General features: G+C 45.5%; 1 long non-coding RNA gene across 3 annotated transcripts in view; it reads right to left on the bottom strand.

Moving 5' to 3' along the window:
• The window catches only part of LOC146057791 (uncharacterized), a 45,173-nt gene that overhangs the window by 19,512 nt on the left and 10,858 nt on the right, over positions 1-14,803 (bottom strand). Inside the window, exon 3 of one of the 3 annotated variants that reach the window (XR_014469775.1) lies at positions 9,181-9,450. The exons of 1 other annotated variant lie outside the window; for it this stretch is intronic. This is a non-coding gene — a long non-coding RNA (uncharacterized LOC146057791). Of the gene's footprint in view, positions 1-9,180; positions 9,464-14,803 lie in introns of those variants that run through there. One more of the 3 variants, XR_014469777.1, reaches the window with a different exon arrangement.

Genomic DNA, 14,803 nt, shown 5'->3' on the forward strand with positions numbered 1-14,803 from the left:
AAATTGAGAGACTTTGGGAGGATTTTCCCTTTTTTTTTAGTGGCAATCATTTACACGGCAAAATCAAATGTAAATGAATCCGAAACCTCTCACTTTTTGATTCTCAAACCCTATTACATTGTACAATTATAACATTACATATAATTTACATCTATTTAAAACATCATTTAAATAATACAAATCGTGCTATGAACATAGATTTCTGTACATATCAAGTGAATACAAACATGAGAACTGACACTTAAAACATACAGTATTACTGTATTACTGCTTGTCAGTACAATACTAATTACTGCTTATCATCATAACAATGATTAAGACATCTAGGGAATTAATGTAAGCAGTAGATTGAGATAGTAGTATCAGCTTATAATAGTGACATCAACGGTTGGAATTAGAACTACCGTAGTTACTGACGTGAGCTTTCTAGTAACTCCACGTGACACTTGATACTATAGAAGATAGAGACACTGTGCTTCACATCAGCTTCAGTTTACAAACAGATGAATCATAGGGCAGTATTCAATGAACATAATCGCGGTGTGCAGCGAATCCTGTTTAAGATTCGCCGTCAGGGGCAGCAAGCCCTTGCAACGTTGAATGCGGGGATAGCAGGGGGACAGCGAGGCTCCGGAACACGGCGACTGTGCAGCGAATCCTGTTTAGGATTCGCTGCACAGTCGCCGTGTTCCGGAGCCTCGCTGTCCCCCTGCTATCCCCGCATTCAACGCTGCAGGGGCTTGCTGCCCCTGACGGCGAATCTTAACCCCTGCGGCGCCCCGCAGGGAGCCGGGGGATGGCGGCAGGCAGGGAGATGGAAGTCTCCCTGCCTGCCCCAGAACGTATGTGGAGGGGAGGAGGGCTCCCTGGGACCCAGGCAGCACAAGCTGCCCCCCGGGAAAGCCAGCAGGGGACCGGGTATTCAATGCTCCTGATCATGCATATGTAATGATCGGGAGCAGTGAATATATGAATATCTAATGAGCGGCTTTCAGCTCCCGGCCCCCTGCTGGCTGTTATGTGTCAAAAAATATAATAATTTTTTTAATTAAATATATATTTATGTGCTCTAAGCACATGAATAAAAATAACATGCCCCTTCACAAAATAAAATTCTTTGACACAAAATGTAAAAAGAAAACAACTTTCTTTTTTTTAAAGTCTTTTGAAAGTTCACATTCCACTTCTCCATGAAAAGATGGCGATTTGCTACACGGAGAGACACGGCTAAAATCACTTAGAAAGACGGCGAGAAGTGCACGTTTAATAGGGTGATTCGCTTTCTGACCCAAAAAATCACCTTCCAACGCGAAAATAGCATGGCGAATTGGCCTCATTGAATACTGCCCATAGTGTATGATTCCTATATATATCTGTTGTGTACCATCAATGTTATATCCGTATAATTAAATATTAACCATTCCCCAATGTTCTTATATATGTAGATATAGTGCACTATAATATATGTGTGTCATTATTTCATTACTTGGTACAAGTGGAACAAGTAAAAGTATATGGAAAATAATTATATATATATATATATTAAATATTTAAAGGAATCTGGTGTTAATATAGGGGTTAATTAAGTGTGGACATTTTCATTTCTAAGTAGAGATGGATGTTTATCTGCATTCAGTGGGTTTATCATAAAAATACTAGCCGCAGTTATCTTTGCACCCGACGCCCCAGAGCGTATACACTCACACTGGCCGGCCTGGTTAGTCAGTTTTCCTTTAATTTGCTTCACTAAAATTGTCACTGCTCAGCTTCCTCATGTCATAGATTGATCTCCATGTTACATCTGATCAGCAGCCACCGGTTTTGAGGAAAGAGCAGTCAAAGTATTGATGGTGGATGAAGCAGAGTTACATAAAGGGGGAGGGGGGGACAGAGAAACACTTGGGGAGGTAGTTAATAGGTGCACGTGTGGAGGGGTGTCAGCGGCATCTTGGTGAGGCAAGGGGGAAAGGAACACGGGGAGGGGGAATGATACATGCACATGGGCAGGTAGAAGGCAGAAAGACTCATAAGGAGGGGGGTCAGAGCATATGTGCATGCAGGGGTCTCCACATACTTAGGGGTAGATTTATTAAGCTCGGTGAAGTGATAAAGTGTCTGGTTTGTATCACTGGCCAATCAGCTCCTACCTGTCATTTTTCGAACCAAGCCTGTAACTTCCCAGGTAGGAGCTGATTGGCCGGTGATAAAAACCAGACACAAAGGGGGAAATTTACCAATATGAAAAACCTAGTTTTTCGTATTAGTATTTCCCCTACGACTGCAAAAGACTGTTTCAGTTGTATGCAAAGTCGTGTTCCAGAGGGGAATGTACAAAGCAGTCAGATACGACTGCTTTGTAACCCTCCGATGGTGTAACCATTCGTATTAGCTGGCCATATATACGGCCGCTAATACGAATTAGTACAGGCAGTCTGCACGGATCAGTCAGATCCGTGTAGGCTGCAAGGTGTAAAAAAAATAGAAAATTAAATAAATAATAAAAAAAAAAACGGCATGGGGTCCCCCCCACAGCTGTAACCAGCACCAGGCTGAAAGAGCCAGGGCCGGTAATTAAAAATCAGGGAACCCGACAAATAGGGGTTCCCCGATTTTTAACAACCAGCCCCAGGCTCCAGGTCCGGGACTGGTTCCCAAAATACGGGGGACAAAATGACTAGGGGTACCCCGTATTTTAAGAACCAGCCCCAGGCCAAACCAGCCAGCAGGGTAATGTCACAGCTGGGGGACACTTATGATATAAGGTCCCGCGGCCAAAACATCACCCTACTGACGAGTCAGCCTGGCCAGGGGCCCTGGGGGAGTGGGGACCCCCCCAATGACTCCAGGACTTACCTGACCAGGCTGAATCCTGGTTCTGTCCTCGGTGACCCTGGGCTGAGGTAACCGGGCTGATTACAGTGTAAAAAAAAGAATAAACTATTGTCTAATACTGGGAAACTATGAGTCCCAGCAAGCCTCCCCCGCAAGCTGGGACTTGGAGTCCCAGCCTGCGGGGCATTAAAGGGCCCGCTGGCACTTGTAGTTCCACAGTATTAAAAATAGTAAAATAAAACACACTGACACACACTTAAAATAAAACTTTAATACATCCAAAGCCCATACATACTGATACTTACCTATCTTCATCCCGTAGGTAGCCCTGGTCCTGAGGTGCTGGTCTTCTGGTCCTGTGTCGTCTTCTGGCTCCATGCCGACCGTTGCTGTCGCCGTTGCCGTCCGGGTCCGACAAAATCCATGGAGGAAGCTGTGGAAGGAAACCATATTCACCTGTCCCAGGGCGACGTAGTCCAAGGGGGTCTTGGAAAAAAAAAAAAACGAGAAGCCGAACCAGACGAGCCGCACGGTATTCTGCGTACATCGTGCGGCTCCGCCCCCGAATGCCGCTATTGGCCACCTTGCAGTCTAGCAGCCAATCAGGAGCCGCTAGGCCGCAAGGCGGCCAATAGCGGCATTCGGGGGCGGAGCCGCACGATGTACACAGAATACCGTGCGGCTCAGCTGTTCGTCTGGTTCGGCTTCTCGTATTTTTTTTTTTCAAGACCCCCTTGGACTACGTCGCCCTGGGACATGTGAGTATGGTTTCCTTCCACAGCTTCCTCCATGGATTTCGTCTGACCTGGACGGCAACGGCGACAGCAACGGTCGACATGGAGCCAGAAGACGACACAGGACCAGAAGACCAGGACATCAGGACCAGGGCTACCTACGGGATGAAGATAGGCAAGTATCAGTATGTATGGGCTTTGGATGTATTAAAGTTTTATTTTAAGTGTGCCAGTGTGTTTTATTTTACTATTTTTAATACTGTGGAACTACAAGTGCCAGCGGGCCCTTTAATGCCCCGCATGCTGGGACTTGTGGTTCTCCAAGTCCCAACTTGCGGGGGAGGCTTGCTGGGACTCATAGTTCCCCAGTATTAGACAATAGTTTATTCTTTTTTTTACACTTTAATCAGCCCGGTGACCACAGCCCAGGGTCACCGGGGACAGCACCAGGCTTCAGCCTGGTCAGGTAAGTCCTGGAGGGGGGGGGACCCCTTCATTGGGGGGGTCCCCACTCCCCCAGGGCCCCTGGCCAGGCTGACCGGTCACGGGGTAAATGTTTTGGCCGCGGGACCTTATATCATAAGTGTCCCCCGGCTGTGACATTACCCTGCTGGCTGGTTTTGCCTGGGGCTGGTTTTTAAAATACGGGGGAACCCTAGTCATTTTGTCCCCCGTATTTTGGGAACCAGCCCCGGACCTGGAGCCTGGGGCTGGTTGTTAAAAATCAGGGAACCCCTATTTGTTGGGTTCCCTGATTTTTAATTACCGGCCACGGCTCTTTCAGCCTGGTGCTGGTTACAGCTGTGGGGGGGACCCCACGCTGTTTTTTTTTTTTATTTATTTAATTTTCTATTTTTTTTACAGGGTGTATTTTCCTGTCGTATTTTGCTGCCTGTTTTACACCAATTAGCAGCCGTATTATCAGTACGGCTGCTTAGTACATCAGGAACCACCATTCTTTTGAATGTTGATTTCTGTCGTATTCTATCGATGGTGTAGACATTCGTATTTGTAAATACAAATACGAATGTCCCATCATTAGGAATACGAATTGTTGTATTTTCGGGATTGTAAATGTGTAAAAAATAGGTGTATTTCTGCCTACGAATACACCTATTTTTTACGAATCCATTTTGGTAAATTTCCCCCAAAGGGTGAGATTTAATAGCATGAGAGATTTAGAAAGTGAGAGATTTGGTAAGAAATCTCCAGTTTTTTTTAAAGCGGCAATCATTTACACTGCTAAACCAGTTTGATTTTGCAGTGTAAATGATTGCCGCTTTAAAAAGACTGGAGATTTCTCACCAAATCTCTCACTTTCTGAATCTCTCATCCCATTAAATCTCACCCTAAGGGGGAAATTTACTAAAGGAAATTTGTAAAAAATAGGTGTATTTGTATTTAGAAATACACTTATTTTTGACATTTACTATCCCAAAAATACGGCAATTCATATTCGTATTGATAGCACATCAATACGAATACGAATTGCCGTATTTTCGGGATAGTAAATGTCAAAAATAAGTGTATTTCTAAATACAAATACACCTATTTTTTTACAAATTTCCTTTAGTAAATTTCCCATCACTTCACCGAGCTTAATAAATCTGCCCCAGAGATCCATCGCGCAGATAACCGATTTTGTTGTTGTTGGGGGTTGGATTGGAGTGCAGGCAATGGTGTCAGTAGCAATGGCTGATTGTATGCAGAGCGGCAGCACGCAGTTCCTTATAGGCATTGAGTGAAGGCTGCTACCGGATGATTTACTGTCCTAGAGTCGCACGTGTGTTTCTAAGCTGCTCTGTCACGGTGCTCTGTCTCAGGTGAGCATGCCTTTTTGCAATGTGTATGTATGTATGTATGTATGTATGTATGTATGTATGTGTGCAGTGTGTGTGTGTGTATGTGGTGAGTGTATGTTTGGTGTACTACAGTATGTACATGTGTGTGCTATGTATTTCGTGTTTTATGCTACAGTATGTATATGTGCATGTGTGCATGTGTATATGGTGTACTATGTAGTACTATGTATGTAAGTATGTATGTGTGCAGTGTGTGTGTGTCTGTGTGTGTGTGTGTGTGTGTGGTGAGTGTATGTGTGTATGTTTGGTTTACTACAGTATGTACATGTGTGTGCTATGTATTTGTTGTATTGTGCTATGTATATGTATGTGTGTATGGTGTACTATGTAGTACTATGTATGTATGTATGTATGTGTAATGTGTATATGTGTGCAATCTGCAATATGTAAATATGTAAATCATGAATTTTCTTCTGCCAGGGCACATTTGGGGAGGTAGGGGGTAGAGGTACTTATTGGAATAGGGGTCGGAAGCACATTTGGGGAGGCAGTGGGCATTCAGACACTCAAGTGGAGGAGGGTCAACGGCACCAAAACAGGAGTTGTTGGGTTGCCCGTAGCAACCAGATTGTAGCTATAATTTTTCCATTGCATTGTAGAATATGATAGCATGTTATTGGCCACTATGAATGACCCTGCAAACTTTTCTGATTTAGAGGCTTTAGTAAATCTGCCCCTGTGCTCTGTGCTGAGCGATGTGCTTAAGCACTGATTACTTAGCACACATCGCTGGCACACATACGATGCACCAGCGATGTGTGCTGATTGATCTGTGCAGACCAGTGTTCTCTAGTTAGGCAATGGCGATGTGCGGGACTGTGCGTAGCCACTGCTATAGGGTGTACATTCAGAGTGATCCGTGCTCATTTCTAAGATATCTAGTCAGATTGCTTAGAAATAGGGCTTAAATCCCCGTGTGTACACCCCCTTCAGAATCACTTGAATGCTAATAATGATAGATGAGTTAGCACGGTTTTCTGAAAACCAAGCCTACACAAACTTCCAGGATTCAAGGCAATCCGAGCACTACACAGGTTCTGCAGCCCTGCTCAGATCCCACAACAAGGTAAAACATCATCTTCCTGGTGTCGTCTCACTAATACTGCTTTCACATTGCAGAAATGGGTAATGACACGGTATTCTTAAATGGGACTTTAAAACGGGTCTGAGCCTTGAGACCTTTCACATTGCAGGTGAAAACCGTTTTAAAAATCATTTAATACCATTCAAAATTCAACCCGTTTAACCCCCAAGGGACACGTTTCAAGTCTTTGAAATAGAGCCATTCACACTGCCTAAAAAACGGCTTTAAAACGTGTAGGACTCTGCTTTTTAACCGTGTTAAAATACCGGTTATATTTAACCAGTAAATCAACTTTGGCACTTTCACATTGCAGCCTTAAACGTTTTAAAATGGGGAAAAAAAACGGCAATATACCGTTTTAAAAGTGCAATGTGAAAGGGGTATTATTTTGTTGAATTTGTTGTATAGGGTTACAGTGTGAACACAGAAGGAGGATGGCCGGTCAGTGATGAATTCACTTCGCAAGTAAGTATAATCTGTATTGTTTTGTTACACATCCCCTCGCATGCAGCTGAAGGGGATAGTAATCATGGGATGGTTGCTGACCAGCCAATGATTTCTCTCCCCTTCGGAAATACTGTAGAAGTTTCAGTCTAAACTGACTTCTATTTCTGGTGGAGTCTGATGAAGAGGGGGTGGGCCCTGATGTCATGTGATGTCAGCCTCCCTCCCCCGGCAGGCATTGGCCCACCTGCGTTCCCAGGTGAACGCCCAGCATTTTCATGGAGATGCCCATAAAGCGCTGGGTGTTCCCCTGCTCCGGCCCCTGCCCACCATCCTCCCTTCCCCCCGCAGCAAACGGCCCGGCAAGTGTGTAACTCACCGAAGCCTTTCGGTGCCAGGGTTTGCACATGCGCAGAAATGGTCCCATTCTTACCCATTATACTTAGCCCTCCGGAGTCATGTAAAGGCATCTTGGCACCGGAGGCGCAAATCACTCGAATAAAGGCCCTGCGACAATTTCCAAGTGATTTGCGCATGTGTATTAGATATGTCCATGTGCCATGTTCCCGGAGACCTGTGCCAGCGGGTTAACTATAGCACCGCAGCCCCCGCCACCGCGGGGGGGGGGGGCGCTGTGCATGTGGGGGCGCCGGGGGCTGCAGTGCTATAGGTACCCCCCCCCCAATTCCCCTGCAGACTTACATATCTCGCTGGTCCCGGCGGCTCCGTTCTTCTGCTGAGGACTACCACAAAATGGCCGCCCCCATATAGCACACAGTTCTCTGAAACTGTCTGCTGTATGGGGGCGGCGCCATTTTGTGGTGGTCCTCAGCAGAAGAAGAACGGAGCCGCCGGGACCAGCGCGATAGGTAAGGCTGCAGGGGATTGGGTGGGGGGGTTTGCATGGGCGGCGGGGCGGCGGGGGATTGGCGGGGCGGCGGCGGGGGGGGGGCGCCCAAAACTTAGTTAGGCCACTGACCTGTGCATGCCATTTCATAATGCCATAGCCCCCTCACTGTCAGAGAGGACGGAGCCTGCAGCAGAGGCTGCACGTGGGTCTTCTCCTCTCTTGAAACGCCCCTGATCTCAGCATTTTCTAAAACAATATTAGCAGATCCTAAAAACCCAGACTTTGCAAAACCTGCAGTATGACAGTTTAAACCTCCCATCCCCCCACTATGGCCTACCTTTGACCTTACATCAAGGATGGAGAACCTTTGGCCCTCCAGCTGTTGTTGTACACATCCCACCATACCCTATCATGGCCAAATAGCAAAACTGTAGCAGGGAATACTGGGATCTGTAGTTCAATAACAGCTGGAGGGCCGAAGGAAAGCCAGTACTCTATGATAGAATTACAGACTTCACACCATAGTGTTTAGTAGATGTAAAGCTACAAATTACATAAAGCAAAATGAGAAACTATAATGGTACTTATGTACTAACTGGGCTGCCGATTTGGAAATCGGGTCCATCGCATCGCATCGCATCCGACCATATCGCATGCGAAGCGATGCGATGGACCCGATTTTTCCATAGGATTCAATGTTAAAATGGACTGAGTCCATTTTAACATGGAATTCAATGGGAAAAGGGGTCCTTTTCATACCCCTACTATCCAAGTGGGCATGGAGTTGGATATAAACCTGTGGCGAGCGTAGCGAGCCACCGTGGCGAGCGAAGCGTGGCGAGCGAAGCGAGCCCCGCGAGGGGACACAGAATACCGTCCCCTCGCGGGGCTCGCTTTGCTCGCCACGCTTCGCTCGCCACGCTTCGGGATCGGTGGCTCGCTACGCTCGCCACAGGTTTATATCCAACTCCATGCCCATTTGGATAGTAGGGGTATGAAAAGGACCCCTTTTTCCCATTGAATTCCATGTTAAAATGGACTCAGTCCATTTTAACATTGAATCCTATGGAAAAATCAGGTCATCGCATGCGATATGGTCGTATGCGATGTGATGCGATATCGCATCGCATCGCATCTGATTGTATGCCTTAAGTTAAGGCATACAATCAAAAAATCAGCAGCCCAGATAATACATAAGTACCCTATAATTAATACAATATACCTCATCATATTATCTACGTGATGATTGGCATTTAACCTGTGCAAAACTAAAAAAAAAGGAATAACAGAAATATGAGGTAAATCATGTACCTAATAGTAATCTATTTCTTGTTTTGTAATTAGCAATAATAAATTCATTACAGTATAGGCGTTTTAGTATTGGAGACATTTTAAAATGTAGCCATACAAATAATTACATACATTGACAAGACCTTTGTGGTTTACTGCAGAGACAATTAATTGATTGTATTATGATGACTGGTTGCTGTTGCAGAACCTACAGTTGTGGAAGTAGCAGCTTGGTGGCAGGTCCTAGGATGATTACTGCAGTCCTCATAACAGATCATTAGTCTCCTTAATTTGTAGCTACATTTCTCTGTAACTAGTGCCAAACAGTGCAAACAGGAAAACATGAAGCCGGAGCTGCCAGAAAAGACTTATTAGCAACAAACATTAACTTTAAATACTTGCGGAATCAGACAAACAAGGCTGCACTAATTGCAGTATGTACCTTATCTAAAAGAAACAGACTGATGATCCCAGACACTGAGTGGCCACTTCACTATTATCTACTTGGCAGTGGCGTAACTATGGAGGATGCAGGGGGTGCAACTGCTATGGGGCCCGGGGCTTGCACCCTTCTGAATTACACAATAAGAAAAGAGAAAATAAATCAGTTTAATTGGACGCACTTCTCATCCACATGGTCTTCAATGACTTAGGCCCTTATTCTGATCGGTGCGGATATTCCCGCATTCTTACGGAGCGGTCCGCACGCCACGGTGTTCTGCCGCGTGCGGCCATCGCCCGTAGAAACGCCCACGTGTCCTCCGCATTCGGACGGACTCACTCTTTAAGAACAGGGCGTGTTTACGGATGACATACAAACCATGCGTGTGCGGGAGAAACACTCAGATTCTGCACGGTATTACAGAGTATTACAGAGTATGCTCGGGAATACCGCATCCGAACGGGAGCCAAGCGGTGCTACCGCCCGTAAGCGGAGTATTTACGCCAAACAACCCACTATTATGTATCTTCTGCAATACATCACATGACCCACTTATTTAATTACCTATCCTCATAAAAAACTGCTTATTTTGAATTGGAATCAATTAGATGCCAATATATCCTTACAAGCATGCCTAACACATGCATTGCACACATTAACCCTTACAGCAATTTAAGTGCCATGGTTTGTTTTTTTTGGTATTTTTATTTTTTTGTCATTGCATCACAGTGGCATTGACAGTGAAATTTATATAAATAAATTGCTTTACTTTACAACAATTGTGTGGTTTAATTAGTACATGTCGCATACACATGTGTATTGCTAGTATTAATATTCAGTCATGTCCATTGTTAGCAGGTTTAAACAGAGCCGGCCTTAGGCATAGGCAAACTAGGCAATTGCCTAGGGCATTTGGAATGCCTAGGGGCATCAGCAGCTTCTGCTGATTAAAATGATATGCGGCATGCCTATATTCTGTGTGTGAGTGAGGCTGTATCTGCATAATGTATTTGTGGAAATCACTGTAATGTAGCATTCTGTATGGAGGTACAGCCACAGTCGCACACAGAATATAGGCATGCCACATATCATTTTAATCATCGGAAGTTCCTTGTGTGTGCTGGTCATAACAATGCAAATAAGATGAATTTTCAGCAAAAAAGGCACCCAACGTTAGCAGAACTGGCCAGGAGCTGCATGGACTATTGAGGCAAGATGTATGAGGAAACATCTGTATCCAAGCAGAGGCAGAGGTCACAGTGTTAGCGGCTGTGCGAGTGCTGTCTGCGGGTGGGTTGGTTGTGCAATAGTGTTCAGCATATGTAAAGGGCATTATGTGTGTCATGTATAAATGCATTAATAATGTGCAACATATGTGTAACATACATTATGTGTGTCATGTGTATAAGGGCATTAATAATGTGCAACATATGTGTAAGGGGCATTATGTGTGTCTTTATGTGTATGAACGGCATTAATAAAGGTTTGCATAATGTGTAAGGGGCATTATGGTTATAAGGACATTAATAATGTGTGTTATGTGTAAGGGGCATTACTGTGTGGTATTATCAGGAGTGCCTAGAGAAAGGGGTAGGGGGTACAAAGTACCCAGGCCAAAGTCTGATGGAAGGGCCCAGTGGGGGCCCCAGGCCCCCTCCCCTTAAGTGACAGCAGCAGCTGCAGCTCTTCTCCTTTGCCCAGCACACACTGCTTTGTGCTGGGTTGCAGTGTGGCCATGGAGGTGCTTATAATACAATATTTTCTCAGGATTCTTTTCTAAGGGTATAATGTGAGGAGTAATGTACATAAGGTAAAGTGGTATCACTGTGTGATGTAACGTGAATAAGGGACACCATCACATGATATAATGTGACTAAAGTGGCACTACTGTGTGGCATAATTTGAATTGGGGGTACTATTGGGTGGCCATGCCCCTTCCCAGCAAGAACACACCTCTGTTTGGGCTGCGCACCAAATGTGTGCCCTGTTTCTATTTAAAATATTGCAGGTAGGAGCACCAAAATGATGACTGCTAGAGTATGATGAGGGTTGATGGTGCTGGGAAAGGGGAGAAGGGTCAGGGCGGAACTAGTGACGGTGCTAGGGGGCACCATCCAAAATCTTGCCTAGGGCGTCATTTAGGCTAGGGCCGGCTCTGGGTTTAAAGTGTGTCAGAAGTACAGCATATGTGGCTGATTAGTAAGGTTTCCTTGAAGCAGCAATGGTTTCAATTAAAGCACTGACAAGCGTCCTATTAGTGAGTAATGAGTAAAGGAGTCGATTTTATTGGGTTCAGGTGTTAATGCTTGTAGTCATTAGGCGGTCCGTTCGCCTCCCGCAGGAACGAGTGGTGTCCGCAAAGCAATAGTGGCCTTTTGGACACCGCACATTTCTTCCCTTTTTGTTCGCGTGCATTCGGAGTGCTATCCGAATGCACGCCCCCCAACATAAGTGTACTCCCCCGTGTCCGCCCATGTTTCCGCCCCGTTTTGCCCACTTTGAAACTACGCCCATGTGTCATTCCGCATGACGCCCATAATACGCCCATATTTCCTGAATGATTGCGGTGACCAGTTTTGTACGGGATTTGCCCGAACAGGTACGGAGTCAAGGCGTGGCACATGCGCGTGGCGTTCTCCACGCATGCGCAGACGCCGTAAAGACGCGATCCGAAAGTATGCGGGAAAGTACGCATCAATCAGAATAAGGGCCTTAATGAGGAGTGCGTCCAATTAAATTGATTTATTTTCTCTTTTCTTATTGTGTACCTATATTTAAATCAGTAGACAGCACCCTAAGCCAGTAGGGGAATATATATTAAAGTCCAGGGATCTGCGGTGAGGTAAATGGCTCAAGAGTCCCTGGCAAGTACCAGAGCCAGATATGCACACAATACTGTATATAAGCCATGGGGTACATACCAGCATTATACACATGTGCAGCAGTATACACTGCTGGAGATTCACTGAGTTTTGATAAGAGGTGTGCAGAAAAGGTAGCCAGGTGAGGCACTGCCTCACCTGCCATAGACGTTTTTACTCCAGAGTTTTGACTATAAAAATGATTAGAATAATAAAAATTAAAATTTTTGGTACTTGTTTCCTAGCACGGCGCCCACGATCTAGATTGTATGTGTTGGGCCGATATCGCAAGCATTGCATGCATCTTATGTGTTTGTGCGGCATAAGATGCATGCGATGCGATCAACGGGATTTTTACATTGGAATCAATGTGAAATGGTCCCTGAGACCCAATTTTACATTGATTCCAATGTAAAAAGCCCCCAAAACCCCAATTTTAATTGATACCCCCCCCCCATGGGTGAAATGCCCCCCCCCCCCCATTGTTAACGCCACCCCACTATTGACACCAACCCGAAGCGTGGCGAGCGCAGCGAGCCCGCGAGGGGTGGCGGTACGCGTCCTCCGACCTTTTCATACCACCACTATCCACGTCGGCGTGGAGTTGATTTTATATAGTGTGGAGAGCGCAGCGAGCCACTGAGCCCGAAGCGAGGTGAGCGGACGCGCATTACTTCACAGGTATTACGCATCCCCTCGCGGGGCTCGCTGCGCTCACCACACTATATAAAATCAACTCGAGCAGCGAGCCACCGAGCCCGAAGCGTGGCGAGCGGACGCGCATTACTTCACGCTCGCCACACTATATAAAATCAACTCCACGCCGACATGGATAGTGGGGGTATGTTTAAAGAGAACAAGAAAAAGATGTCCTGTGTCGGTGCACCAATTTATGAAATAGACATAAAATCTAACTTTTATTAGTACATTTTAAGAACTGCGAGATAAAAACAAAATACAATAACAGACAGGGGTGGGATATAACACTCTTTAAAACTAAGGTGGCAGGCAGACTTATGTAGTGTAATATAATTTGTGTACTGTATTTACTGAGAACCATGTGCTGGTGGTCCGTACAGGGAATAACCTGTGCGGGCCACTATACTGGTGTCCTGGCACCGGAGGGTTAGATAACCTCTTTGCCGTGTGCTCAATACCAGTTAGATGGTAGTCACAGAGACAGTGAGATACGAAGCCATGGCTATTTAAGAAATAACGTCACAATCAATTAAATGACCACCGTCTCTGGTTACCGGGTGCCCCTTGTGAGCGCACTCTGTCAGATTGCACTTGTTGCTCCCATTTGGCTACAATTTTGCCTATGAATGGAGTCTATGTGCTAATTCTGGAGTGCCTCCAGGTGGGTCCACTGTGCCAGTCCTGTGGAGTCGCCTCCAGGGGGACCTGGCTACCTCGACCAGTCCTATGGAGTCGCCTCCAAGGGGACCTGGCTGTAAGCAATATAAAGCCCTTATAAGGGCTGGAGCAATAGCGCACAGGTTCAGATTATTTCAACATAAATATGAAAATAAACAAAACTACAATAGTCTGCCCGCGCACCGCTAGCCGGCACGCGCTTCGCAGATTACAGCTTCCTCATTCATAGGCAAAATTGTAGCCAAATGGGAGCAACAAGTGCAATCTGACAGAGTGCGCTCACAAGGGGCACCCGGTAACCAGAGACGGTGGTCATTTAATTGATTGTGACGTTATTTCTTAAATAGCCATGGCTTCGTATCTCACTGTCTCTGTGACTACCATCTAACTGGTATTGAGCACACGGCAAAGAGGTTATCTAACCCTCCGGTGCCAGGACACCAGTATAGTGGCCCGCACAGGTTATTCCCTGTACGGACCACCAGCACATGGTTCTCAGTAAATACAGTACACAAATTATATTACACTACATAAGTCTGCCTGCCACCTTAGTTTTAAAGAGTGTTATATCCCACCCCTGTCTGTTATTGTATTTTGTTTTTATCTCGCAGTTCTTAAAATGTACTAATAAAAGTTAGATTTTATGTCTATTTCATAAATTGGTGCACCGACACAGGACATCTTTTTCTTGTTCTCTTTAAATTGTCTAAAATCTATGTCCGAGGTAGCACACCCCCATCTATAATACCATTTGATCTTATATTTTCAAATAAAGGGGGTCCTCTGTATCATTGTGTCTTGTGCGACCCACAAACAAATCCCTTGTATCCCTCATAGTGGGGGTATGAAAAGGTCAGAGGACGCGTGCCGCCGCCCCTCGCGTGCTCGCTGCGCTCGCCACGCTTCGGGTTGGTGTTGATGGATCTTTTATCTTATGGCTTCTTATGGATCTCATGGATCTTATGCATCTTATGGATGCATAAGATCCATGAGATCCATAAGATGAGATCCATAAGATGCGATATTG

This window comes from Crinia signifera, chromosome 2, assembly GCF_055691185.1.
Source record: "Crinia signifera chromosome 2, ASM5569118v1, whole genome shotgun sequence".
Classification (NCBI taxonomy): domain Eukaryota; kingdom Metazoa; phylum Chordata; class Amphibia; order Anura; family Myobatrachidae; genus Crinia; species Crinia signifera.